Source organism: Lithobates pipiens, unplaced genomic scaffold (genome assembly GCF_037356315.1).
Source record: "Lithobates pipiens isolate NorthernLeopardFrog02 unplaced genomic scaffold, aLitPip1_a1.2 Scaffold_8, whole genome shotgun sequence".
NCBI lineage: Eukaryota > Metazoa > Chordata > Amphibia > Anura > Ranidae > Lithobates > Lithobates pipiens.
In genome coordinates, this window is record NW_027507903.1 from 567,921,579 (window position 1) to 567,945,973 (window position 24,395).

At 45.9% G+C, this 24,395-nt stretch overlaps 8 non-coding genes across 8 annotated transcripts; 1 reads left to right on the forward strand and 7 right to left on the reverse strand.

Annotated features, from left to right (window-relative positions):
• Positions 1-1,012: 1,012 nt before the first annotated feature.
• On the reverse strand, positions 1,013-1,085 carry TRNAM-CAU (transfer RNA methionine (anticodon CAU)). Its single transcript has one exon. It is a non-coding gene; the product is annotated as a tRNA-Met (tRNA).
• Positions 1,086-3,240: 2,155 nt separating this feature from the next.
• Positions 3,241-3,313, reverse strand: TRNAM-CAU (transfer RNA methionine (anticodon CAU)). Its single transcript has one exon. It is a non-coding gene; the product is annotated as a tRNA-Met (tRNA).
• A 2,346-nt stretch (positions 3,314-5,659) lies between these two features.
• TRNAE-UUC (transfer RNA glutamic acid (anticodon UUC)) lies at positions 5,660-5,731 on the forward strand. The gene has a single exon. It is a non-coding gene; the product is annotated as a tRNA-Glu (tRNA).
• A 3,074-nt stretch (positions 5,732-8,805) lies between these two features.
• On the reverse strand, positions 8,806-8,878 carry TRNAM-CAU (transfer RNA methionine (anticodon CAU)). The gene has a single exon. It is a non-coding gene; the product is annotated as a tRNA-Met (tRNA).
• A 2,153-nt stretch (positions 8,879-11,031) lies between these two features.
• On the reverse strand, positions 11,032-11,104 carry TRNAM-CAU (transfer RNA methionine (anticodon CAU)). The gene has a single exon. It is a non-coding gene; the product is annotated as a tRNA-Met (tRNA).
• A 2,153-nt stretch (positions 11,105-13,257) lies between these two features.
• On the reverse strand, positions 13,258-13,330 carry TRNAM-CAU (transfer RNA methionine (anticodon CAU)). The gene has a single exon. It is a non-coding gene; the product is annotated as a tRNA-Met (tRNA).
• Positions 13,331-15,469: 2,139 nt separating this feature from the next.
• Positions 15,470-15,542, reverse strand: TRNAM-CAU (transfer RNA methionine (anticodon CAU)). The gene has a single exon. It is a non-coding gene; the product is annotated as a tRNA-Met (tRNA).
• Positions 15,543-17,695: 2,153 nt separating this feature from the next.
• TRNAM-CAU (transfer RNA methionine (anticodon CAU)) lies at positions 17,696-17,768 on the reverse strand. The gene has a single exon. It is a non-coding gene; the product is annotated as a tRNA-Met (tRNA).
• Between the last annotated feature and the right edge of the window lie 6,627 nt (positions 17,769-24,395).

Sequence of the window (24,395 nt, forward strand, 5' to 3'; positions counted from 1 at the left end):
AGCTGGCCACCATACTTGGAAGCTGATGGCGGTGGCACATCTTTTTTTCCCTTTGGTTTTCTCAATTTTTTTCAAAACAAAGCAGCTAGTTTTCCCATATGGTCTAGCGGTTAGGATTTCTGGTTTTCACCCAGGCGGCCCGGGTTCGACTCCCGGTATGGGAAATGCAAGTCCTTTTAACGACCCGCACACTCCTAGTGCTGAAACCTCAAAGCTGTTTTTCCATTGTAACCTCCAATCATTCCCTTCTTGTCAAAGTACCAAGGGTCAAAGCCAGGGATGCAGACAAGACAGGTCAAGCCGGGTCAGGACAGGAAATGAAATACTATCAGGAACACAGGAACTCACAGGGCAAGCTGAAGTTCATCCAGCAACTAATGGCTCGTGCACGCGCTTTGGCGTACGTATATGCGCACTGGCACATGAATTTTCACACATGAATAATATCAGGATCAAAGGAACTCACAGGGGAAGCTGAAGATCATCCAGCAACTAATGGCTTATGCTGCTAGCTTTAAATAGGCCACTGGGCACCAGAAATTGTCACGCATTGTGTGCGCTTTGGCGTACGCACATGCGTACTAGCACATGAAGTTTCTCGGCCGTTCTCGCTCTTCTGCACATTTGCATTGGCAAATATCTATGTGCCAATCTTCTGCAAACCATTCTCTGACAGAGACATCATCTTTTTTTTCCACACCTTTGAAAAAGCCCTTTTGAATTCCTCGGTGCTTTGTTCTTTCTGTGTGATGAAACTAAGGGAAGCATGTCACATAGATGGAAAATGCCTCTGTTGTTCCAGGATGAGTAGACATTGTATCTTGCAAGGTCTGTTGGATGCAGAGCTAAAGATTTTAGCTGGGTGGAATATGGTGGAAGGCAAAAGAGCACTGAAAGCTTGATCTTCCGGTCAATTTTCCATCCATATGGTTTCCTACAAGACCTAAGGGATGAAGAGTAGTGTTTTTCATAGATTAACTACCCCAAGGCTCACAAAATGGTTAGAGAGTAGTGCCCCGTGTGAGGATCGAACTCACGACCTTCAGATTATGAGACTGACGCGCTACCTGCTGCGCTAACGAGGCCAATTAGTGAAAGTGATATGTGTGTCATAGCTGGCCACCATACTTGGAAGCTGATGGCGGTGGCACATCTTTTTTTTCCCTTTGGTTTTCTCTATTTTTCTCAAAACAAGGCAGCTAGTTTTCCCATATGGTCTAGCGGTTAGGATTCCTGGTTTTCACCCAGGCGGCCCGGGTTCGACTCCCGGTATGGGAAATGCAAGTCCTTTTAACGACCCGCACACTCCTAGTGCTGAAACCTCAAAGCTGTTTTTCCATTGTAACCTCCAATCATTCCCTTCTTGTCAAAGTACCAAGGGTCAAAGCCAGGGATGCAGACAAGACAGGTCAAGCCGGGTCAGGACAGGAAATGAAATACTATCAGGAACACAGGAACTCACAGGGCAAGCTGAAGTTCATCCAGCAACTAATGGCTCATGCACGCGCTTTGGCGTACGTATATGCGCACTGGCACATGAATTTTCACACATGAATAATATCAGGATCAAAGGAACTCACAGGGGAAGCTGAAGATCATCCAGCAACTAATGGCTTATGCTGCTAGCTTTAAATAGGCCACTGGGCACCAGAAATTGTCACGCATTGTGTGCGCTTTGGCGTACGCACATGCGTACTAGCACATGAAGTTTCTCGGCCGTTCTCGCTCTTCTGCACATTTGCATTGGCAAATATCTATGTGCCAATCTTCTGCAAACCATTCTCTGACAGAGACATCATCTTTTTTTTCCACACCTTTGAAAAAGCCCTTTTGAATTCCTCGGTGCTTTGTTCTTTCTGTGTGATGAAACTAAGGGAAGCATGTCACATAGATGGAAAATGCCTCTGTTGTTCCAGGATGAGTAGACATTGTATCTTGCAAGGTCTGTTGGATGCAGAGCTAAAGATTTTAGCTGGGTGGAATATGGTGGAAGGCAAAAGAGCACTGAAAGCTTGATCTTCCGGTCAATTTTCCATCCATATGGTTTCCTACAAGACCTAAGGGATGAAGAGTAGTGTTTTTCATAGATTAACTACCCCAAGGCTCACAAAATGGTTAGAGAGTAGTGCCCCGTGTGAGGATCGAACTCACGACCTTCAGATTATGAGATTGCCGCGCTACCTGCTGCGCTAACGAGGCCAATTAGTGAAAGTGATATGTGTGTCATAGCTGGCCACCATACTTGGAAGCTGATGGCGGTGGCACATCTTTTTTTTCCCTTTGGTTTTCTCTATTTTTCTCAAAACAAGGCAGCTAGTTTTCCCATATGGTCTAGCGGTTAGGATTCCTGGTTTTCACCCAGGCGGCCCGGGTTCGACTCCCGGTATGGGAAATGCAAGTCCTTTTAACGACCCGCACACTCCTAGTGCTGAAACCTCAAAGCTGTTTTTCCATTGTAACCTCCAATCATTCCCTTGTTGTCAAAGTACCAAGGGTCAAAGCCAGGGATGCAGACAAGACAGGTCAAGCCGGGTCAGGACAGGAAATGAAATACTATCAGGAACACAGGAACTCACAGGGCAAGCTGAAGTTCATCCAGCAACTAATGGCTCATGCACGCGCTTTGGCATACGTATATGCGCACTGGCACATGAATTTTCACACATGAATAATATCAGGATCACAGGAACTCACAGGGGAAGCTGAAGATCATCCAGCAACTAATGGCTTATGCTGCTAGCTTTAAATAGGCCACTGGGCACCAGAAATTGTCACGCATTGTGTGCGCTTTGGCGTACGCACATGCGTACTAGCACATGAAGTTTCTCGGCCGTTCTCGCTCTTCTGCACATTTGCATTGGCAAATATCTATGTGCCAATCTTCTGAAAACCATTCTCTGACAGAGACATCATCTTTTTTTTCCACACCTTTGAAAAAGCCCTTTTGAATTCCTCGGTGCTTTGTTCTTTCTGTGTGATGAAACTAAGGGAAGCATGTCACATAGATGGAAAATGCCTCTGTTGTTCCAGGATGAGTAGACATTGTATCTTGCAAGGTCTGTTGGATGCAGAGCTAAAGATTTTAGCTGGGTGGAATATGGTGGAAGGCAAAAGAGCACTGAAAGCTTGATCTTGCGGTCAATGTTCCATCCATATGGTTTCCTACAAGACCTAAGGGATGAAGAGTAGTGTTTTTCATAGATTAAGGACCCCAAGGCTCACAAAATGGTTAGAGAGTAGTGCCCCGTGTGAGGATCGAACTCACGACCTTCAGATTATGAGACTGACGCGCTACCTGCTGCGCTAACGAGGCCAATTAGTGAACGTGATATGTGTGTCATAGCTGGCCACCATACTTGGAAGCTGATGGCGGTGGCACATCTTTTTTTCCCTTTGGTTTTCTCTATTTTTCACAAAACAAGGCAGCTAGTTTTCCCATATGGTCTAGCGGTTAGGATTCCTGGTTTTCACCCAGGCGGCCCGGGTTCGACTCCCGGTATGGGAAATGCAAGTCCTTTTAACGACCCGCACACTCCTAGTGCTGAAACCTCAAAGCTGTTTTTCCATTGTAACCTCCAATCATTCCCTTGTTGTCAAAGTACCAAGGGTCAAAGCCAGGGATGCAGATAAGACAGGTCAAGCCGGGTCAGGACAGGAAATGAAATACTATCAGGAACACAGGAACTCACAGGGCAAGCTGAAGTTCATCCAGCAACTAATGGCTCGTGCACGCGCTTTGGCGTACGTATATGCGCACTGGCACATGAATTTTCACACATGAATAATATCAGGATCACAGGAACTCACAGGGGAAGCTGAAGATCATCCAGCAACTAATGGCTTATGCTGCTAGCTTTAAATAGGCCACTGGGCACCAGAAATTGTCACGCATTGTGTGCGCTTTGGCGTACGCACATGCATACTAGCACATGAAGTTTCTCGGCCGTTCTCGCTCTTCTGCACATTTGCATTCGCAAATATCTATGTGCCAATCTTCTGCAAACCATTCTCTGACAGAGACATCATCTTTTTTTTCCACACCTTTGAAAAAGCCCTTTTGAATTCCTCGGTGCTTTGTTCTTTCTGTGTGATGAAACTAAGGGAAGCATGTCACATAGATGGAAAATGCCTCTGTTGTTCCAGGATGAGTAGACATTGTATCTTGCAAGGTCTGTTGGATGCAGAGCTAAAGATTTTAGCTGGGTGGAATATGGTGGAAGGCAAAAGAGCACTGAAAGCTTGATCTTCCGGTCAATTTTCCATCCATATGGTTTCCTACAAGACCTAAGGGATGAAGAGTAGTGTTTTTCATAGATTAAGGACCCCAAGGCTCACAAAATGGTTAGAGAGTAGTGCCCCGTGTGAGGATCGAACTCACGACCTTCAGATTATGAGACTGACGTGCTACCTGCTGCGCTAACGAGGCCAATTAGTGAAAGTGATATGTGTGTCATAGCTGGCCACCATACTTGGAAGCTGATGGCGGTGGCACATCTTTTTTTCCCTTTGGTTTTCTCTATTTTTCTCAAAACAAGGCAGCTAGTTTTCCCATATGGTCTAGCGGTTAGGATTCCTGGTTTTCACCCAGGCGGCCCGGGTTCGACTCCCGGTATGGGAAATGCAAGTCCTTTTAACGACCCGCACACTCCTAGTGCTGAAACCTCAAAGCTGTTTTTCCATTGTAACCTCCAATCATTCCCTTCTTGTCAAAGTACCAAGGGTCAAAGCCAGGGATGCAGACAAGACAGGTCAAGCCGGGTCAGGACAGGAAATGAAATACTATCAGGAACACAGGAACTCACAGGGCAAGCTGAAGTTCATCCAGCAACTAATGGCTCATGCACGCGCTTTGGCGTACGTATATGCGCACTGGCACATGAATTTTCACACATGAATAATATCAGGATCACAGGAACTCACAGGGGAAGCTGAAGATCATCCAGCAACTAATGGCTTATGCTGCTAGCTTTAAATAGGCCACTGGGCACCAGAAATTGTCACGCATTGTGTGCGCTTTGGCGTACGCACATGCGTACTAGCACATGAAGTTTCTCGGCCGTTCTCGCTCTTCTGCACATTTGCATTGGCAAATATCTATGTGCCAATCTTCTGCAAACCATTCTCTGACAGAGACATCATCTTTTTTTTCCACACCTTTGAAAAAGCCCTTTTGAATTCCTCGGTGCTTTGTTCTTTCTGTGTGATGAAACTAAGGGAAGCATGTCACATAGATGGAAAATGCCTCTGTTGTTCCAGGATGAGTAGACATTGTATCTTGCAAGGTCTGTTGGATGCAGAGCTAAAGATTTTAGCTGGGTGGAATATGGTGGAAGGCAAAAGAGCACTGAAAGCTTGATCTTCCGGTCAATGTTCCATCCATATGGTTTCCTACAAGACCTAAGGGATGAAGAGTAGTGTTTTTCATAGATTAAGGACCCCAAGGCTCACAAAATGGTTAGAGAGTAGTGCCCCGTGTGAGGATCGAACTCACGACCTTCAGATTATGAGACTGACGCGCTACCTGCTGTGCTAACGAGGCCAATTAGTGAAAGTGATATGTGTGTCATAGCTGGCCACCATACTTGGAAGCTGATGGCGGTGGCACATCTTTTTTTCCCTTTGGTTTTCTCTATTTTTCACAAAACAAGGCAGCTAGTTTTCCCATATGGTCTAGCGGTTAGGATTCCTGGTTTTCACCCAGGGGGCCCGGGTTCGACTCCCGGTATGGGAAATGCAAGTCCTTTTAACGACCCGCACACTCCTAGTGCTGAAACCTCAAAGCTGTTTTTCCATTGTAACCTCCAATCATTCCCTTGTTGTCAAAGTACCAAGGGTCAAAGCCAGGGATGCAGACAAGACAGGTCAAGCCGGGTCAGGACAGGAAATGAAATACTATCAGGAACACAGGAACTCACAGGGCAAGCTGAAGTTCATCCAGCAACTAATGGCTCGTGCACGCGCTTTGGCGTACGTATATGCGCACTGGCACATGAATTTTCACACATGAATAATATCAGGATCACAGGAACTCACAGGGGAAGCTGAAGATCATCCAGCAACTAATGGCTTATGCTGCTAGCTTTAAATAGGCCACTGGGCACCAGAAATTGTCACGCATTGTGTGCGCTTTGGCGTACGCACATGCATACTAGCACATGAAGTTTCTCGGCCGTTCTCGCTCTTCTGCACATTTGCATTCGCAAATATCTATGTGCCAATCTTCTGCAAACCATTCTCTGACAGAGACATCATCTTTTTTTTCCACACCTTTGAAAAAGCCCTTTTGAATTCCTCGGTGCTTTGTTCTTTCTGTGTGATGAAACTAAGGGAAGCATGTCACATAGATGGAAAATGCCTCTGTTGTTCCAGGATGAGTAGACATTGTATCTTGCAAGGTCTGTTGGATGCAGAGCTAAAGATTTTAGCTGGGTGGAATATGGTGGAAGGCAAAAGAGCACTGAAAGCTTGATCTTCCGGTCAATTTTCCATCCATATGGTTTCCTACAAGACCTAAGGGATGAAGAGTAGTGTTTTTCATAGATTAAGGACCCCAAGGCTCACAAAATGGTTAGAGAGTAGTGCCCCGTGTGAGGATCGAACTCACGACCTTCAGATTATGAGACTGCCGTGCTACCTGCTGCGCTAACGAGGCCAATTAGTGAAAGTGATATGTGTGTCATAGCTGGCCACCATACTTGGAAGCTGATGGCGGTGGCACATCTTTTTTTCCCTTTGGTTTTCTCTATTTTTCTCAAAACAAGGCAGCTAGTTTTCCCATATGGTCTAGCGGTTAGGATTCCTGGTTTTCACCCAGGCGGCCCGGGTTCGACTCCCGGTATGGGAAATGCAAGTCCTTTTAACGACCCGCACACTCCTAGTGCTGAAACCTCAAAGCTGTTTTTCCATTGTAACCTCCAATCATTCCCTTCTTGTCAAAGTACCAAGGGTCAAAGCCAGGGATGCAGACAAGACAGGTCAAGCCGGGTCAGGACAGGAAATGAAATACTATCAGGAACACAGGAACTCACAGGGCAAGCTGAAGTTCATCCAGCAACTAATGGCTCATGCACGCGCTTTGGCGTACGTATATGCGCACTGGCACATGAATTTTCACACATGAATAATATCAGGATCACAGGAACTCACAGGGGAAGCTGAAGATCATCCAGCAACTAATGGCTTATGCTGCTAGCTTTAAATAGGCCACTGGGCACCAGAAATTGTCACGCATTGTGTGCGCTTTGGCGTACGCACATGCGTACTAGCACATGAAGTTTCTCGGCCGTTCTCGCTCTTCTGCACATTTGCATTGGCAAATATCTATGTGCCAATCTTCTGCAAACCATTCTCTGACAGAGACATCATCTTTTTTTTCCACACCTTTGAAAAAGCCCTTTTGAATTCCTCGGTGCTTTGTTCTTTCTGTGTGATGAAACTAAGGGAAGCATGTCACATAGATGGAAAATGCCTCTGTTGTTCCAGGATGAGTAGACATTGTATCTTGCAAGGTCTGTTGGATGCAGAGCTAAAGATTTTAGCTGGGTGGAATATGGTGGAAGGCAAAAGAGCACTGAAAGCTTGATCTTCCGGTCAATGTTCCATCCATATGGTTTCCTACAAGACCTAAGGGATGAAGAGTAGTGTTTTTCATAGATTAAGGACCCCAAGGCTCACAAAATGGTTAGAGAGTAGTGCCCCGTGTGAGGATCGAACTCACGACCTTCAGATTATGAGACTGACGCGCTACCTGCTGTGCTAACGAGGCCAATTAGTGAAAGTGATATGTGTGTCATAGCTGGCCACCATACTTGGAAGCTGATGGCGGTGGCACATCTTTTTTTCCCTTTGGTTTTCTCTATTTTTCACAAAACAAGGCAGCTAGTTTTCCCATATGGTCTAGCGGTTAGGATTCCTGGTTTTCACCCAGGCGGCCCGGGTTCGACTCCCGGTATGGGAAATGCAAGTCCTTTTAACGACCCGCACACTCCTAGTGCTGAAACCTCAAAGCTGTTTTTCCATTGTAACCTCCAATCATTCCCTTGTTGTCAAAGTACCAAGGGTCAAAGCCAGGGATGCAGACAAGACAGGTCAAGCCGGGTCAGGACAGGAAATGAAATACTATCAGGAACACAGGAACTCACAGGGCAAGCTGAAGTTCATCCAGCAACTAATGGCTCGTGCACGCGCTTTGGCGTACGTATATGCGCACTGGCACATGAATTTTCACACATGAATAATATCAGGATCACAGGAACTCACAGGGGAAGCTGAAGATCATCCAGCAACTAATGGCTTATGCTGCTAGCTTTAAATAGGCCACTGGGCACCAGAAATTGTCACGCATTGTGTGCGCTTTGGCGTACGCACATGCATACTAGCACATGAAGTTTCTCGGCCGTTCTCGCTCTTCTGCACATTTGCATTGGCAAATATCTATGTGCCAATCTTCTGCAAACCATTCTCTGACAGAGACATCATCTTTTTTTTCCACACCTTTGAAAAAGCCCTTTTGAATTCCTCGGTGCTTTGTTCTTTCTGTGTGATGAAACTAAGGGAAGCATGTCACATAGATGGAAAATGCCTCTGTTGTTCCAGGATGAGTAGACATTGTATCTTGCAAGGTCTGTTGGATGCAGAGCTAAAGATTTTAGCTGGGTGGAATATGGTGGAAGGCAAAAGAGCACTGAAAGCTTGATCTTCCGGTCAATTTTCCATCCATATGGTTTCCTACAAGACCTAAGGGATGAAGAGTAGTGTTTTTCATAGATTAAGGACCCCAAGGCTCACAAAATGGTTAGAGAGTAGTGCCCCGTGTGAGGATCGAACTCACGACCTTCAGATTATGAGACTGACGCGCTACCTGCTGCGCTAACGAGGCCAATTAGTGAAAGTGATATGTGTGTCATAGCTGGCCACCATACTTGGAAGCTGATGGCGGTGGCACATCTTTTTTTCCCTTTGGTTTTCTCTATTTTTCTCAAAACAAGGCAGCTAGTTTTCCCATATGGTCTAGCGGTTAGGATTCCTGGTTTTCACCCAGGCGGCCCGGGTTCGACTCCCGGTATGGGAAATGCAAGTCCTTTTAACGACCCGCACACTCCTAGTGCTGAAACCTCAAAGCTGTTTTTCCATTGTAACCTCCAATCATTCCCTTCTTGTCAAAGTACCAAGGGTCAAAGCCAGGGATGCAGACAAGACAGGTCAAGCCGGGTCAGGACAGGAAATGAAATACTATCAGGAACACAGGAACTCACAGGGCAAGCTGAAGTTCATCCAGCAACTAATGGCTCATGCACGCGCTTTGGCGTACGTATATGCGCACTGGCACATGAATTTTCACACATGAATAATATCAGGATCACAGGAACTCACAGGGGAAGCTGAAGATCATCCAGCAACTAATGGCTTATGCTGCTAGCTTTAAATAGGCCACTGGGCACCAGAAATTGTCACGCATTGTGTGCGCTTTGGCGTACGCACATGCGTACTAGCACATGAAGTTTCTCGGCCGTTCTCGCTCTTCTGCACATTTGCATTGGCAAATATCTATGTGCCAATCTTCTGCAAACCATTCTCTGACAGAGACATCATCTTTTTTTTCCACACCTTTGAAAAAGCCCTTTTGAATTCCTCGGTGCTTTGTTCTTTCTGTGTGATGAAACTAAGGGAAGCATGTCACATAGATGGAAAATGCCTCTGTTGTTCCAGGATGAGTAGACATTGTATCTTGCAAGGTCTGTTGGATGCAGAGCTAAAGATTTTAGCTGGGTGGAATATGGTGGAAGGCAAAAGAGCACTGAAAGCTTGATCTTCCGGTCAATGTTCCATCCATATGGTTTCCTACAAGACCTAAGGGATGAAGAGTAGTGTTTTTCATAGATTAAGGACCCCAAGGCTCACAAAATGGTTAGAGAGTAGTGCCCCGTGTGAGGATCGAACTCACGACCTTCAGATTATGAGACTGACGCGCTACCTGCTGTGCTAACGAGGCCAATTAGTGAAAGTGATATGTGTGTCATAGCTGGCCACCATACTTGGAAGCTGATGGCGGTGGCACATCTTTTTTTCCCTTTGGTTTTCTCTATTTTTCACAAAACAAGGCAGCTAGTTTTCCCATATGGTCTAGCGGTTAGGATTCCTGGTTTTCACCCAGGCGGCCCGGGTTCGACTCCCGGTATGGGAAATGCAAGTCCTTTTAACGACCCGCACACTCCTAGTGCTGAAACCTCAAAGCTGTTTTTCCATTGTAACCTCCAATCATTCCCTTGTTGTCAAAGTACCAAGGGTCAAAGCCAGGGATGCAGACAAGACAGGTCAAGCCGGGTCAGGACAGGAAATGAAATACTATCAGGAACACAGGAACTCACAGGGCAAGCTGAAGTTCATCCAGCAACTAATGGCTCGTGCACGCGCTTTGGCGTACGTATATGCGCACTGGCACATGAATTTTCACACATGAATAATATCAGGATCACAGGAACTCACAGGGGAAGCTGAAGATCATCCAGCAACTAATGGCTTATGCTGCTAGCTTTAAATAGGCCACTGGGCACCAGAAATTGTCACGCATTGTGTGCGCTTTGGCGTACGCACATGCATACTAGCACATGAAGTTTCTCGGCCGTTCTCGCTCTTCTGCACATTTGCATTGGCAAATATCTATGTGCCAATCTTCTGCAAACCATTCTCTGACAGAGACATCATCTTTTTTTTCCACACCTTTGAAAAAGCCCTTTTGAATTCCTCGGTGCTTTGTTCTTTCTGTGTGATGAAACTAAGGGAAGCATGTCACATAGATGGAAAATGCCTCTGTTGTTCCAGGATGAGTAGACATTGTATCTTGCAAGGTCTGTTGGATGCAGAGCTAAAGATTTTAGCTGGGTGGAATATGGTGGAAGGCAAAAGAGCACTGAAAGCTTGATCTTCCGGTCAATTTTCCATCCATATGGTTTCCTACAAGACCTAAGGGATGAAGAGTAGTGTTTTTCATAGATTAAGGACCCCAAGGCTCACAAAATGGTTAGAGAGTAGTGCCCCGTGTGAGGATCGAACTCACGACCTTCAGATTATGAGACTGACGCGCTACCTGCTGCGCTAACGAGGCCAATTAGTGAAAGTGATATGTGTGTCATAGCTGGCCACCATACTTGGAAGCTGATGGCGGTGGCACATCTTTTTTTCCCTTTGGTTTTCTCTATTTTTCTCAAAACAAGGCAGCTAGTTTTCCCATATGGTCTAGCGGTTAGGATTCCTGGTTTTCACCCAGGCGGCCCGGGTTCGACTCCCGGTATTTGAAATGTAAGTCCTGTTAACGACCCGCACACTCCTAGTGCTGAAACCTCAAAGCTGTTTTTCCATTGTAACCTCCAATCATTCCCTTGTTGTCAAAGTACCAAGGGTCAAAGCCAGGGATGCAGACAAGACAGGTCAAGCCGGGTCAGGACAGGAAATGAAATACTATCAGGAACACAGGAACTCACAGGGCAAGCTGAAGTTCATCCAGCAACTAATGGCTCATGCACGCGCTTTGGCGTACGTATATGCGCACTGGCACATGAATTTTCACACATGAATAATATCAGGATCACAGGAACTCACAGGGGAAGCTGAAGATCATCCAGCAACTAATGGCTTATGCTGCTAGCTTTAAATAGGCCACTGGGCACCAGAAATTGTCACGCATTGTGTGCGCTTTGGCGTACGCACATGCGTACTAGCACATGAAGTTTCTCGGCCGTTCTCGCTCTTCTGCACATTTGCATTGGCAAATATCTATGTGCCAATCTTCTGCAAACCATTCTCTGACAGAGACATCATCTTTTTTTTCCACACCTTTGAAAAAGCCCTTTTGAATTCCTCGGTGCTTTGTTCTTTCTGTGTGATGAAACTAAGGGAAGCATGTCACATAGATGGAAAATGCCTCTGTTGTTCCAGGATGAGTAGACATTGTATCTTGCAAGGTCTGTTGGATGCAGAGCTAAAGATTTTAGGTGGGTGGAATATGGTGGAAGGCAAAAGAGCACTGAAAGCTTGATCTTCCGGTCAATGTTCCATCCATATGGTTTCCTACAAGACCTAAGGGATGAAGAGTAGTGTTTTTCATAGATTAAGGACCCCAAGGCTCACAAAATGGTTAGAGAGTAGTGCCCCGTGTGAGGATCGAACTCACGACCTTCAGATTATGAGACTGACGCGCTACCTGCTGTGCTAACGAGGCCAATTAGTGAAAGTGATATGTGTGTCATAGCTGGCCACCATACTTGGAAGCTGATGGAGGTGGCACATCTTTTTTTCCCTTTGGTTTTCTCTATTTTTCACAAAACAAGGCAGCTAGTTTTCCCATATGGTCTAGCGGTTAGGATTCCTGGTTTTCACCCAGGCGGCCCGGGTTCGACTCCCGGTATGGGAAATGCAAGTCCTTTTAACGACCCGCACACTCCTAGTGCTGAAACCTCAAAGCTGTTTTTCCATTGTAACCTCCAATCATTCCCTTGTTGTCAAAGTACCAAGGGTCAAAGCCAGGGATGCAGACAAGACAGGTCAAGCCGGGTCAGGACAGGAAATGAAATACTATCAGGAACACAGGAACTCACAGGGCAAGCTGAAGTTCATCCAGCAACTAATGGCTCGTGCACGCGCTTTGGCGTACGTATATGCGCACTGGCACATGAATTTTCACACATGAATAATATCAGGATCACAGGAACTCACAGGGGAAGCTGAAGATCATCCAGCAACTAATGGCTTATGCTGCTAGCTTTAAATAGGCCACTGGGCACCAGAAATTGTCACGCATTGTGTACGCTTTGGCGTACGCACATGCATACTAGCACATGAAGTTTCTCGGCCGTTCTCGCTCTTCTGCACATTTGCATTCGCAAATATCTATGTGCCAATCTTCTGCAAACCATTCTCTGACAGAGACATCATATTTTTTTTCCACACCTTTGAAAAAGCCCTTTTGAATTCCTCGGTGCTTTGTTCTTTCTGTGTGATGAAACTAAGGGAAGCATGTCACATAGATGGAAAATGCCTCTGTTGTTCCAGGATGAGTAGACATTGTATCTTGCAAGGTCTGTTGGATGCAGAGCTAAAGATTTTAGCTGGGTGGAATATGGTGGAAGGCAAAAGAGCACTGAAAGCTTGATCTTCCGGTCAATTTTCCATCCATATGGTTTCCTACAAGACCTAAGGGATGAAGAGTAGTGTTTTTCATAGATTAAGGACCCCAAGGCTCACAAAATGGTTAGAGAGTAGTGCCCCGTGTGAGGATCGAACTCACGACCTTCAGATTATGAGACTGACGCGCTACCTGCTGCGCTAACGAGGCCAATTAGTGAAAGTGATATGTGTGTCATAGCTGGCCACCATACTTGGAAGCTGATGGCGGTGGCACATCTTTTTTTCCCTTTGGTTTTCTCTATTTTTCACAAAACAAGGCAGCTAGTTTTCCCATATGGTCTAGCGGTTAGGATTCCTGGTTTTCACCCAGGCGGCCCGGGTTCGACTCCCGGTATGGGAAATGCAAGTCCTTTTAACGACCCGCACACTCCTAGTGCTGAAACCTCAAAGCTGTTTTTCCATTGTAACCTCCAATCATTCCCTTGTTGTCAAAGTACCAAGGGTCAAAGCCAGGGATGCAGACAAGACAGGTCAAGCCGGGTCAGGACAGGAAATGAAATACTATCAGGAACACAGGAACTCACAGGGCAAGCTGAAGTTCATCCAGCAACTAATGGCTCGTGCACGCGCTTTGGCGTACGTATATGCGCACTGGCACATGAATAATATCAGGATCACAGGAACTCACAGGGGAAGCTGAAGATCATCCAGCAACTAATGGCTTATGCTGCTAGCTTTAAATAGGCCACTGGGCACCAGAAATTGTCACGCATTGTGTGCGCTTTGGCGTACGCACATGCGTACTAGCACATGAAGTTTCTCGGCCGTTCTCGCTCTTCTGCACATTTGCATTGGCAAATATCTATGTGCCAATCTTCTGCAAACCATTCTCTGACAGAGACATCATCTTTTTTTTCCACACCTTTGAAAAAGCCCTTTTGAATTCCTCGGTGCTTTGTTCTTTCTGTGTGATGAAACTAAGGGAAGCATGTCACATAGATGGAAAATGCCTCTGTTGTTCCAGGATGAGTAGACATTGTATCTTGCAAGGTCTGTTGGATGCAGAGCTAAAGATTTTAGGTGGGTGGAATATGGTGGAAGGCAAAAGAGCACTGAAAGCTTGATCTTCCGGTCAATGTTCCATCCATATGGTTTCCTACAAGACCTAAGGGATGAAGAGTAGTGTTTTTCATAGATTAAGGACCCCAAGGCTCACAAAATGGTTAGAGAGTAGTGCCCCGTGTGAGGATCGAACTCACGACCTTCAGATTATGAGACTGACGCGCTACCTGCTGTGCTAACGAGGCCAATTAGTGAAAGTGATATGTGTGTCATAGCTGGCCACCATACTTGGAAGCTGATGGCGGTGGCACATCTTTTTTTCCCTTTGGTTTTCTCTATTTTTCACAAAACAAGGCAGCTAGTTTTCCCATATGGTCTAGCGGTTAGGATTCCTGGTTTTCACCCAGGCGGCCCGGGTTCGACTCCCGGTATGGGAAATGCAAGTCCTTTTAACGACCCGCACACTCCTAGTGCTGAAACCTCAAAGCTGTTTTTCCATTGTAACCTCCAATCATTCCCTTGTTGTCAAAGTACCAAGGGTCAAAGCCAGGGATGCAGACAAGACAGGTCAAGCCGGGTCAGGACAGGAAATGAAATACTATCAGGAACACAGGAACTCACAGGGCAAGCTGAAGTTCATCCAGCAACTAATGGCTCGTGCACGCGCTTTGGCGTACGTATATGCGCACTGGCACATGAATTTTCACACATGAATAATATCAGGATCACAGGAACTCACAGGGGAAGCTGAAGATCATCCAGCAACTAATGGCTTATGCTGCTAGCTTTAAATAGGCCACTGGGCACCAGAAATTGTCACGCATTGTGTACGCTTTGGCGTACGCACATGCATACTAGCACATGAAGTTTCTCGGCCGTTCTCGCTCTTCTGCACATTTGCATTCTCAAATATCTATGTGCCAATCTTCTGCAAACCATTCTCTGACAGAGACATCATATTTTTTTTCCACACCTTTGAAAAAGCCCTTTTGAATTCCTCGGTGCTTTGTTCTTTCTGTGTGATGAAACTAAGGGAAGCATGTCACATAGATGGAAAATGCCTCTGTTGTTCCAGGATGAGTAGACATTGTATCTTGCAAGGTCTGTTGGATGCAGAGCTAAAGATTTTAGCTGGGTGGAATATGGTGGAAGGCAAAAGAGCACTGAAAGCTTGATCTTCCGGTCAATTTTCCATCCATATGGTTTCCTACAAGACCTAAGGGATGAAGAGTAGTGTTTTTCATAGATTAAGGACCCCAAGGCTCACAAAATGGTTAGAGAGTAGTGCCCCGTGTGAGGATCGAACTCACGACCTTCAGATTATGAGACTGACGCGCTACCTGCTGCGCTAACGAGGCCAATTAGTGAAAGTGATATGTGTGTCATAGCTGGCCACCATACTTGGAAGCTGATGGCGGTGGCACATCTTTTTTTCCCTTTGGTTTTCTCTATTTTTCTCAAAACAAGGCAGCTAGTTTTCCCATATGGTCTAGCGGTTAGGATTCCTGGTTTTCACCCAGGCGGCCCGGGTTCGACTCCCGGTATTTGAAATGTAAGTCCTTTTAACGACCCGCACACTCCTAGTGCTGAAACCTCAAAGCTGTTTTTCCATTGTAACCTCCAATCATTCCCTTGTTGTCAAAGTACCAAGGGTCAAAGCCAGGGATGCAGACAAGACAGGTCAAGCCGGGTCAGGACAGGAAATGAAATACTATCAGGAACACAGGAACTCACAGGGCAAGCTGAAGTTCATCCAGCAACTAATGGCTCATGCACGCGCTTTGGCGTACGTATATGCGCACTGGCACATGAATTTTCACACATGAATAATATCAGGATCACAGGAACTCACAGGGGAAGCTGAAGATCATCCAGCAACTAATGGCTTATGCTGCTAGCTTTAAATAGGCCACTGGGCACCAGAAATTGTCACGCATTGTGTGCGCTTTGGCGTACGCACATGCGTACTAGCACATGAAGTTTCTCGGCCGTTCTCGCTCTTCTGCACATTTGCATTGGCAAATATCTATGTGCCAATCTTCTGCAAACCATTCTCTGACAGAGACATCATCTTTTTTTTCCACACCTTTGAAAAAGCCCTTTTGAATTCCTCGGTGCTTTGTTCTTTCTGTGTGATGAAACTAAGGGAAGCATGTCACATAGATGGAAAATGCCTCTGTTGTTCCAGGATGAGTAGACATTGTATCTTGCAAGGTCTGTTGGATGCAGAGCTAAAGATTTTAGCTGGGTGGAATATGGTGGAAGGCAAAAGAGCACTGAAAGCTTGATCTTCCGGTCAATGTTCCATCCATATGGTTTCCTACAAGACCTAAGGGATGAAGAGTAGTGTTTTTCATAGATTAAGGACCCCAAGGCTCACAAAATGGTTAGAGAGTAGTGCCCCGTGTGAGGATCGAACTCACGACCTTCAGATTATGAGACTGACGCGCTACCTGCTGTGCTAACGAGGCCAATTAGTGAAAGTGATATGTGTGTCATAGCTGGCCACCATACTTGGAAGCTGATGGCGGTGGCACATCTTTTTTTCCCTTTGGTTTTCTCTATTTTTCACAAAACAAGGCAGCTAGTTTTCCCATATGGTCTAGCGGTTAGGATTCCTGGTTTTCACCCAGGCGGCCCGGGTTCGACTCCCGGTATGGGAAATGCAAGTCCTTTTAACGACCCGCACACTCCTAGTGCTGAAACCTCAAAGCTGTTTTTCCATTGTAACCTCCAATCATTCCCTTGTTGTCAAAGTACCAAGGGTCAAAGCCAGGGATGCAGACAAGACAGGTCAAGCCGGGTCAGGACAGGAAATGAAATACTATCAGGAACACAGGAACTCACAGGGCAAGCTGAAGTTCATCCAGCAACTAATGGCTCGTGCACGCGCTTTGGCGTACGTATATGCGCACTGGCACATGAATTTTCACACATGAATAATATCAGGATCACAGGAACTCACAGGGGAAGCTGAAGATCATCCAGCAACTAATGGCTTATGCTGCTAGCTTTAAATAGGCCACTGGGCACCAGAAATTGTCACGCATTGTGTACGCTTTGGCGTACGCACATGCATACTAGCACATGAAGTTTCTCGGCCGTTCTCGCTCTTCTGCACATTTGCATTCGCAAATATCTATGTGCCAATCTTCTGCAAACCATTCTCTGACAGAGACATCATATTTTTTTTCCACACCTTTGAAAAAGCCCTTTTGAATTCCTCGGTGCTTTGTTCTTTCTGTGTGATGAAACTAAGGGAAGCATGTCACATAGATGGAAAATGCCTCTGTTGTTCCAGGATGAGTAGACATTGTATCTTGCAAGGTCTGTTGGATGCAGAGCTAAAGATTTTAGCTGGGTGGAATATGGTGGAAGGCAAAAGAGCACTGAAAGCTTGATCTTCCGGTCAATTTTCCATCCATATGGTTTCCTACAAGACCTAAGGGATGAAGAGTAGTGTTTTTCATAGATTAAGGACCCCAAGGCTCACAAAATGGTTAGAGAGTAGTGCCCCGTGTGAGGATCGAACTCACGACCTTCAGATTATGAGACTGACGCGCTACCTGCTGCGCTAACGAGGCCAATTAGTGAAAGTGATATGTGTGTCATAGCTGGCCACCATACTTGGAAGCTGATGGCGGTGGCACATCTTTTTTTCCCTTTGGTTTTCTCTATTTTTCTCAAAACAAGGCAGCTAGTTTTCCCATATGGTCTAGCGGTTAGGATTCCTGGTTTTCACCCAGGCGGCCCGGGTTCGACTCCCGGTATGGGAAATGCAAGTCCTTTTAACGACCCGCACACTCCTAGTGCTGAAACCTCAAAGCTGTTTTTCCATTGTAACCTCCAATCATTCCCTTGTTGTCAAAGTACCAAGGGTCAAAGCCAGGGATGCAGACAAGACAGGTCAAGCCGGGTCAGGACAGGAAATGAAATACTATCAGGAACACAGGAACTCACAGGGCAAGCTGAAGTTCATCCAGCAACTAATGGCTCATGCACGCGCTTTGGCGTACGTATATGCGCACTGGCACATGAATTTTCACACATGAATAATATCAGGATCACAGGAACTCACAGGGGAAGCTGAAGATCATCCAGCAACTAATGGCTTATGCTGCTAGCTTTAAATAGGCCACTGGGCACCAGAAATTGTCACGCATTGTGTGCGCTTTGGCGTACGCACATGCGTACTAGCACATGAAGTTTCTCGGCCGTTCTCGCTCTTCTGCACATTTGCATTGGCAAATATCTATGTGCCAATCTTCTGCAAACCATTCTCTGACAGAGACATCATCTTTTTTTTCCACACCTTTGAAAAAGCCCTTTTGAATTCCTCGGTGCTTTGTTCTTTCTGTGTGATGAAACTAAGGGAAGCATGTCACATAGATGGAAAATGCCTCTGTTGTTCCAGGATGAGTAGACATTGTATCTTGCAAGGTCTGTTGGATGCAGAGCTAAAGATTTTAGCTGGGTGGAATATGGTGGAAGGCAAAAGAGCACTGAAAGCTTGATCTTCCGGTCAATTTTCCATCCATATGGTTTCCTACAAGACCTAAGGGATGAAGAGTAGTGTTTTTCATAGATTAAGGACCCCAAGGCTCACAAAATGGTTAGAGAGTAGTGCCCCGTGTGAGGATCGAACTCACGACCTTCAGATTATGAGACTGACGCACTACCTGCTGCGCTAACGAGGCCAATTAGTGAAAGTGATATGTGTGTCATAGCTGGCCACCATACTTGGAAGCTGATGGCGGTGGCACATCTTTTTTTCCCTTTGGTTTTCTCTATTTTTCTCAAAACAAGGCAGCTAGTTTTCCCATATGGTCTAGCGGTTAGGATTCCTGGTTTTCACCCAGGCGGCCCGGGTTCGACTCCCGGTATTTGAAATGTAAGTCCTTTTAACGACCCGCACACTCCTAGTGCTGAAACCTCAAAGCTGTTTTTCCATTGTAACCTCCAATCATTCCCTTGTTGTCAAAGTACCAAGGGTCAAAGCCAGGGATGCAGACAAGACAGGTCAAGCCGGGTCAGGACAGGAAATGAAATACTATCAGGAACACAGGAACTCACAGGGCAAGCTGAAGTTCATCCAGCAACTAATGGCTCATGCACGCGCTTTGGCGTACGTATATGCGCACTGGCACATGAATTTTCACACATGAATAATATCAGGATCACAGGAACTCACAGGGGAAGCTGAAGATCATCCAGCAACTAATGGCTTATGCTGCTAGCTTTAAATAGGCCACTGGGCACCAGAAATTGTCACGCATTGTGTGCGCTTTGGCGTACGCACATGCGTACTAGCACATGAAGTTTCTCGGCCGTTCTCGCTCTTCTGCACATTTGCATTGGCAAATATCTATGTGCCAATCTTCTGCAAACCATTCTCTGACAGAGACATCATCTTTTTTTTCCACACCTTTGAAAAAGCCCTTTTGAATTCCTCGGTGCTTTGTTCTTTCTGTGTGATGAAACTAAGGGAAGCATGTCACATAGATGGAAAATGCCTCTGTTGTTCCAGGATGAGTAGACATTGTATCTTGCAAGGTCTGTTGGATGCAGAGCTAAAGATTTTAGCTGGGTGGAATATGGTGGAAGGCAAAAGAGCACTGAAAGCTTGATCTTCCGGTCAATGTTCCATCCATATGGTTTCCTACAAGACCTAAGGGATGAAGAGTAGTGTTTTTCATAGATTAAGGACCCCAAGGCTCACAAAATGGTTAGAGAGTAGTGCCCCGTGTGAGGATCGAACTCACGACCTTCAGATTATGAGACTGACGCGCTATCTGCTGTGCTAACGAGGCCAATTAGTGAAAGTGATATGTGTATCATAGCTGGCCACCATACTTGGAAGCTGATGGCGGTGGCACATCTTTTTTTCCCTTTGGTTTTCTCTATTTTTCTCAAAACAAGGCAGCTAGTTTTCCCACATGGTCTAGCGGTTAGGATTCCTGGTTTTCACCCAGGCGGCCCGGGTTCGACTCCCGGTATGGGAAATGCAAGTCCTTTTAACGACCCGCACACTCCTAGTGCTGAAACCTCAAAGCTGTTTTTCCATTGTAACCTCCAATCATTCCCTTGTTGTCAAAGTACCAAGGGTCAAAGCCAGGGATGCAGACAAGACAGGTCAAGCCGGGTCAGGACAGGAAATGAAATACTATCAGGAACACAGGAACTCACAGGGCAAGCTGAAGTTCATCCAGCAACTAATGGCTCATGCACGCGCTTTGGCGTACGTATATGCGCACTGGCACATGAATTTTCACACATGAATAATATCAGGATCACAGGAACTCACAGGGGAAGCTGAAGATCATCCAGCAACTAATGGCTTATGCTGCTAGCTTTAAATAGGCCACTGGGCACCAGAAATTGTCACGCATTGTGTGCGCTTTGGCGTACGCACATGCGTACTAGCACATGAAGTTTCTCGGCCGTTCTCGCTCTTCTGCACATTTGCATTGGCAAATATCTATGTGCCAATCTTCTGCAAACCATTCTCTGACAGAGACATCATCTTTTTTTTCCACACCTTTGAAAAAGCCCTTTTGAATTCCTCGGTGCTTTGTTCTTTCTGTGTGATGAAACTAAGGGAAGCATGTCACATAGATGGAAAATGCCTCTGTTGTTCCAGGATGAGTAGACATTGTATCTTGCAAGGTCTGTTGGATGCAGAGCTAAAGATTTTAGCTGGGTGGAATATGGTGGAAGGCAAAAGAGCACTGAAAGCTTGATCTTCCGGTCAATGTTCCATCCATATGGTTTCCTACAAGACCTAAGGGATGAAGAGTAGTGTTTTTCATAGATTAAGGACCCCAAGGCTCACAAAATGGTTAGAGAGTAGTGCCCCGTGTGAGGATCGAACTCACGACCTTCAGATTATGAGACTGACGCGCTACCTGCTGTGCTAACGAGGCCAATTAGTGAAAGTGATATGTGTGTCATAGCTGGCCACCATACTTGGAAGCTGATGGCGGTGGCACATCTTTTTTTCCCTTTGGTTTTCTCTATTTTTCACAAAACAAGGCAGCTAGTTTTCCCATATGGTCTAGCGGTTAGGATTCCTGGTTTTCACCCAGGCGGCCCGGGTTCGACTCCCGGTATGGGAAATGCAAGTCCTTTTAACGACCCGCACACTCCTAGTGCTGAAACCTCAAAGCTGTTTTTCCATTGTAACCTCCAATCATTCCCTTGTTGTCAAAGTACCAAGGGTCAAAGCCAGGGATGCAGACAAGACAGGTCAAGCCGGGTCAGGACAGGAAATGAAATACTATCAGGAACACAGGAACTCACAGGGCAAGCTGAAGTTCATCCAGCAACTAATGGCTCGTGCACGCGCTTTGGCGTACGTATATGCGCACTGGCACATGAATTTTCACACATGAATAATATCAGGATCACAGGAACTCACAGGGGAAGCTGAAGATCATCCAGCAACTAATGGCTTATGCTGCTAGCTTTAAATAGGCCACTGGGCACCAGAAATTGTCACGCATTGTGTACGCTTTGGCGTACGCACATGCATACTAGCACATGAAGTTTCTCGGCCGTTCTCGCTCTTCTGCACATTTGCATTCTCAAATATCTATGTGCCAATCTTCTGAAAACCATTCTCTGACAGAGACATCATATTTTTTTTCCACACCTTTGAAAAAGCCCTTTTGAATTCCTCGGTGCTTTGTTCTTTCTGTGTGATGAAACTAAGGGAAGCATGTCACATAGATGGAAAATGCCTCTGTTGTTCCAGGATGAGTAGACATTGTATCTTGCAAGGTCTGTTGGATGCAGAGCTAAAGATTTTAGCTGGGTGGAATATGGTGGAAGGCAAAAGAGCACTGAAAGCTTGATCTTCCGGTCAATTTTCCATCCATATGGTTTCCTACAAGACCTAAGGGATGAAGAGTAGTGTTTTTCATAGATTAAGGACCCCAAGGCTCACAAAATGGTTAGAGAGTAGTGCCCCGTGTGAGGATCGAACTCACGACCTTCAGATTATGAGACTGACGCGCTACCTGCTGCGCTAACAAGGCCAATTAGTGAAAGTGATATGTGTGTCATAGCTGGCCACCATACTTGGAAGCTGATGGCGGTGGCACATCTTTTTTTCCCTTTGGTTTTCTCTATTTTTCTCAAAACAAGGCAGCTAGTTTTCCCATATGGTCTAGCGGTTAGGATTCCTGGTTTTCACCCAGGCGGCCCGGGTTCGACTCCCGGTATTTGAAATGTAAGTCCTTTTAACGACCCGCACACTCCTAGTGCTGAAACCTCAAAGCTGTTTTTCCATTGTAACCTCCAATCATTCCCTTGTTGTCAAAGTACCAAGGGTCAAAGCCAGGGATGCAGACAAGACAGGTCAAGCCGGGTCAGGACAGGAAATGAAATACTATCAGGAACACAGGAACTCACAGGGCAAGCTGAAGTTCATCCAGCAACTAATGGCTCATGCACGCGCTTTGGCGTACGTATATGCGCACTGGCACATGAATTTTCACACATGAATAATATCAGGATCACAGGAACTCACAGGGGAAGCTGAAGATCATCCAGCAACTAATGGCTTATGCTGCTAGCTTTAAATAGGCCACTGGGCACCAGAAATTGTCACGCATTGTGTGCGCTTTGGCGTACGCACATGCGTACTAGCACATGAAGTTTCTCGGCCGTTCTCGCTCTTCTGCACATTTGCATTGGCAAATATCTATGTGCCAATCTTCTGCAAACCATTCTCTGACAGAGACATCATCTTTTTTTTCCACACCTTTGAAAAAGCCCTTTTGAATTCCTCGGTGCTTTGTTCTTTCTGTGTGATGAAACTAAGGGAAGCATGTCACATAGATGGAAAATGCCTCTGTTGTTCCAGGATGAGTAGACATTGTATCTTGCAAGGTCTGTTGGATGCAGAGCTAAAGATTTTAGCTGGGTGGAATATGGTGGAAGGCAAAAGAGCACTGAAAGCTTGATCTTCCGGTCAATGTTCCATCCATATGGTTTCCTACAAGACCTAAGGGATGAAGAGTAGTGTTTTTCATAGATTAAGGACCCCAAGGCTCACAAAATGGTTAGAGAGTAGTGCCCCGTGTGAGGATCGAACTCACGACCTTCAGATTATGAGACTGACGCGCTATCTGCTGTGCTAACGAGGCCAATTAGTGAAAGTGATATGTGTATCATAGCTGGCCACCATACTTGGAAGCTGATGGCGGTGGCACATCTTTTTTTCCCTTTGGTTTTCTCTATTTTTCTCAAAACAAGGCAGCTAGTTTTCCCACATGGTCTAGCGGTTAGGATTCCTGGTTTTCACCCAGGCGGCCCGGGTTCGACTCCCGGTATGGGAAATGCAAGTCCTTTTAACGACCCGCACACTCCTAGTGCTGAAACCTCAAAGCTGTTTTTCCATTGTAACCTCCAATCATTCCCTTGTTGTCAAAGTACCAAGGGTCAAAGCCAGGGATGCAGACAAGACAGGTCAAGCCGGGTCAGGACAGGAAATGAAATACTATCAGGAACACAGGAACTCACAGGGCAAGCTGAAGTTCATCCAGCAACTAATGGCTCATGCACGCGCTTTGGCGTACGTATATGCGCACTGGCACATGAATTTTCACACATGAATAATATCAGGATCACAGGAACTCACAGGGGAAGCTGAAGATCATCCAGCAACTAATGGCTTATGCTGCTAGCTTTAAATAGGCCACTGGGCACCAGAAATTGTCACGCATTGTGTGCGCTTTGGCGTACGCACATGCGTACTAGCACATGAAGTTTCTCGGCCGTTCTCGCTCTTCTGCACATTTGCATTGGCAAATATCTATGTGCCAATCTTCTGCAAACCATTCTCTGACAGAGACATCATCTTTTTTTTCCACACCTTTGAAAAAGCCCTTTTGAATTCCTCGGTGCTTTGTTCTTTCTGTGTGATGAAACTAAGGGAAGCATGTCACATAGATGGAAAATGCCTCTGTTGTTCCAGGATGAGTAGACATTGTATCTTGCAAGGTCTGTTGGATGCAGAGCTAAAGATTTTAGCTGGGTGGAATATGGTGGAAGGCAAAAGAGCACTGAAAGCTTGATCTTCCGGTCAATGTTCCATCCATATGGTTTCCTACAAGACCTAAGGGATGAAGAGTAGTGTTTTTCATAGATTAAGGACCCCAAGGCTCACAAAATGGTTAGAGAGTAGTGCCCCGTGTGAGGATCGAACT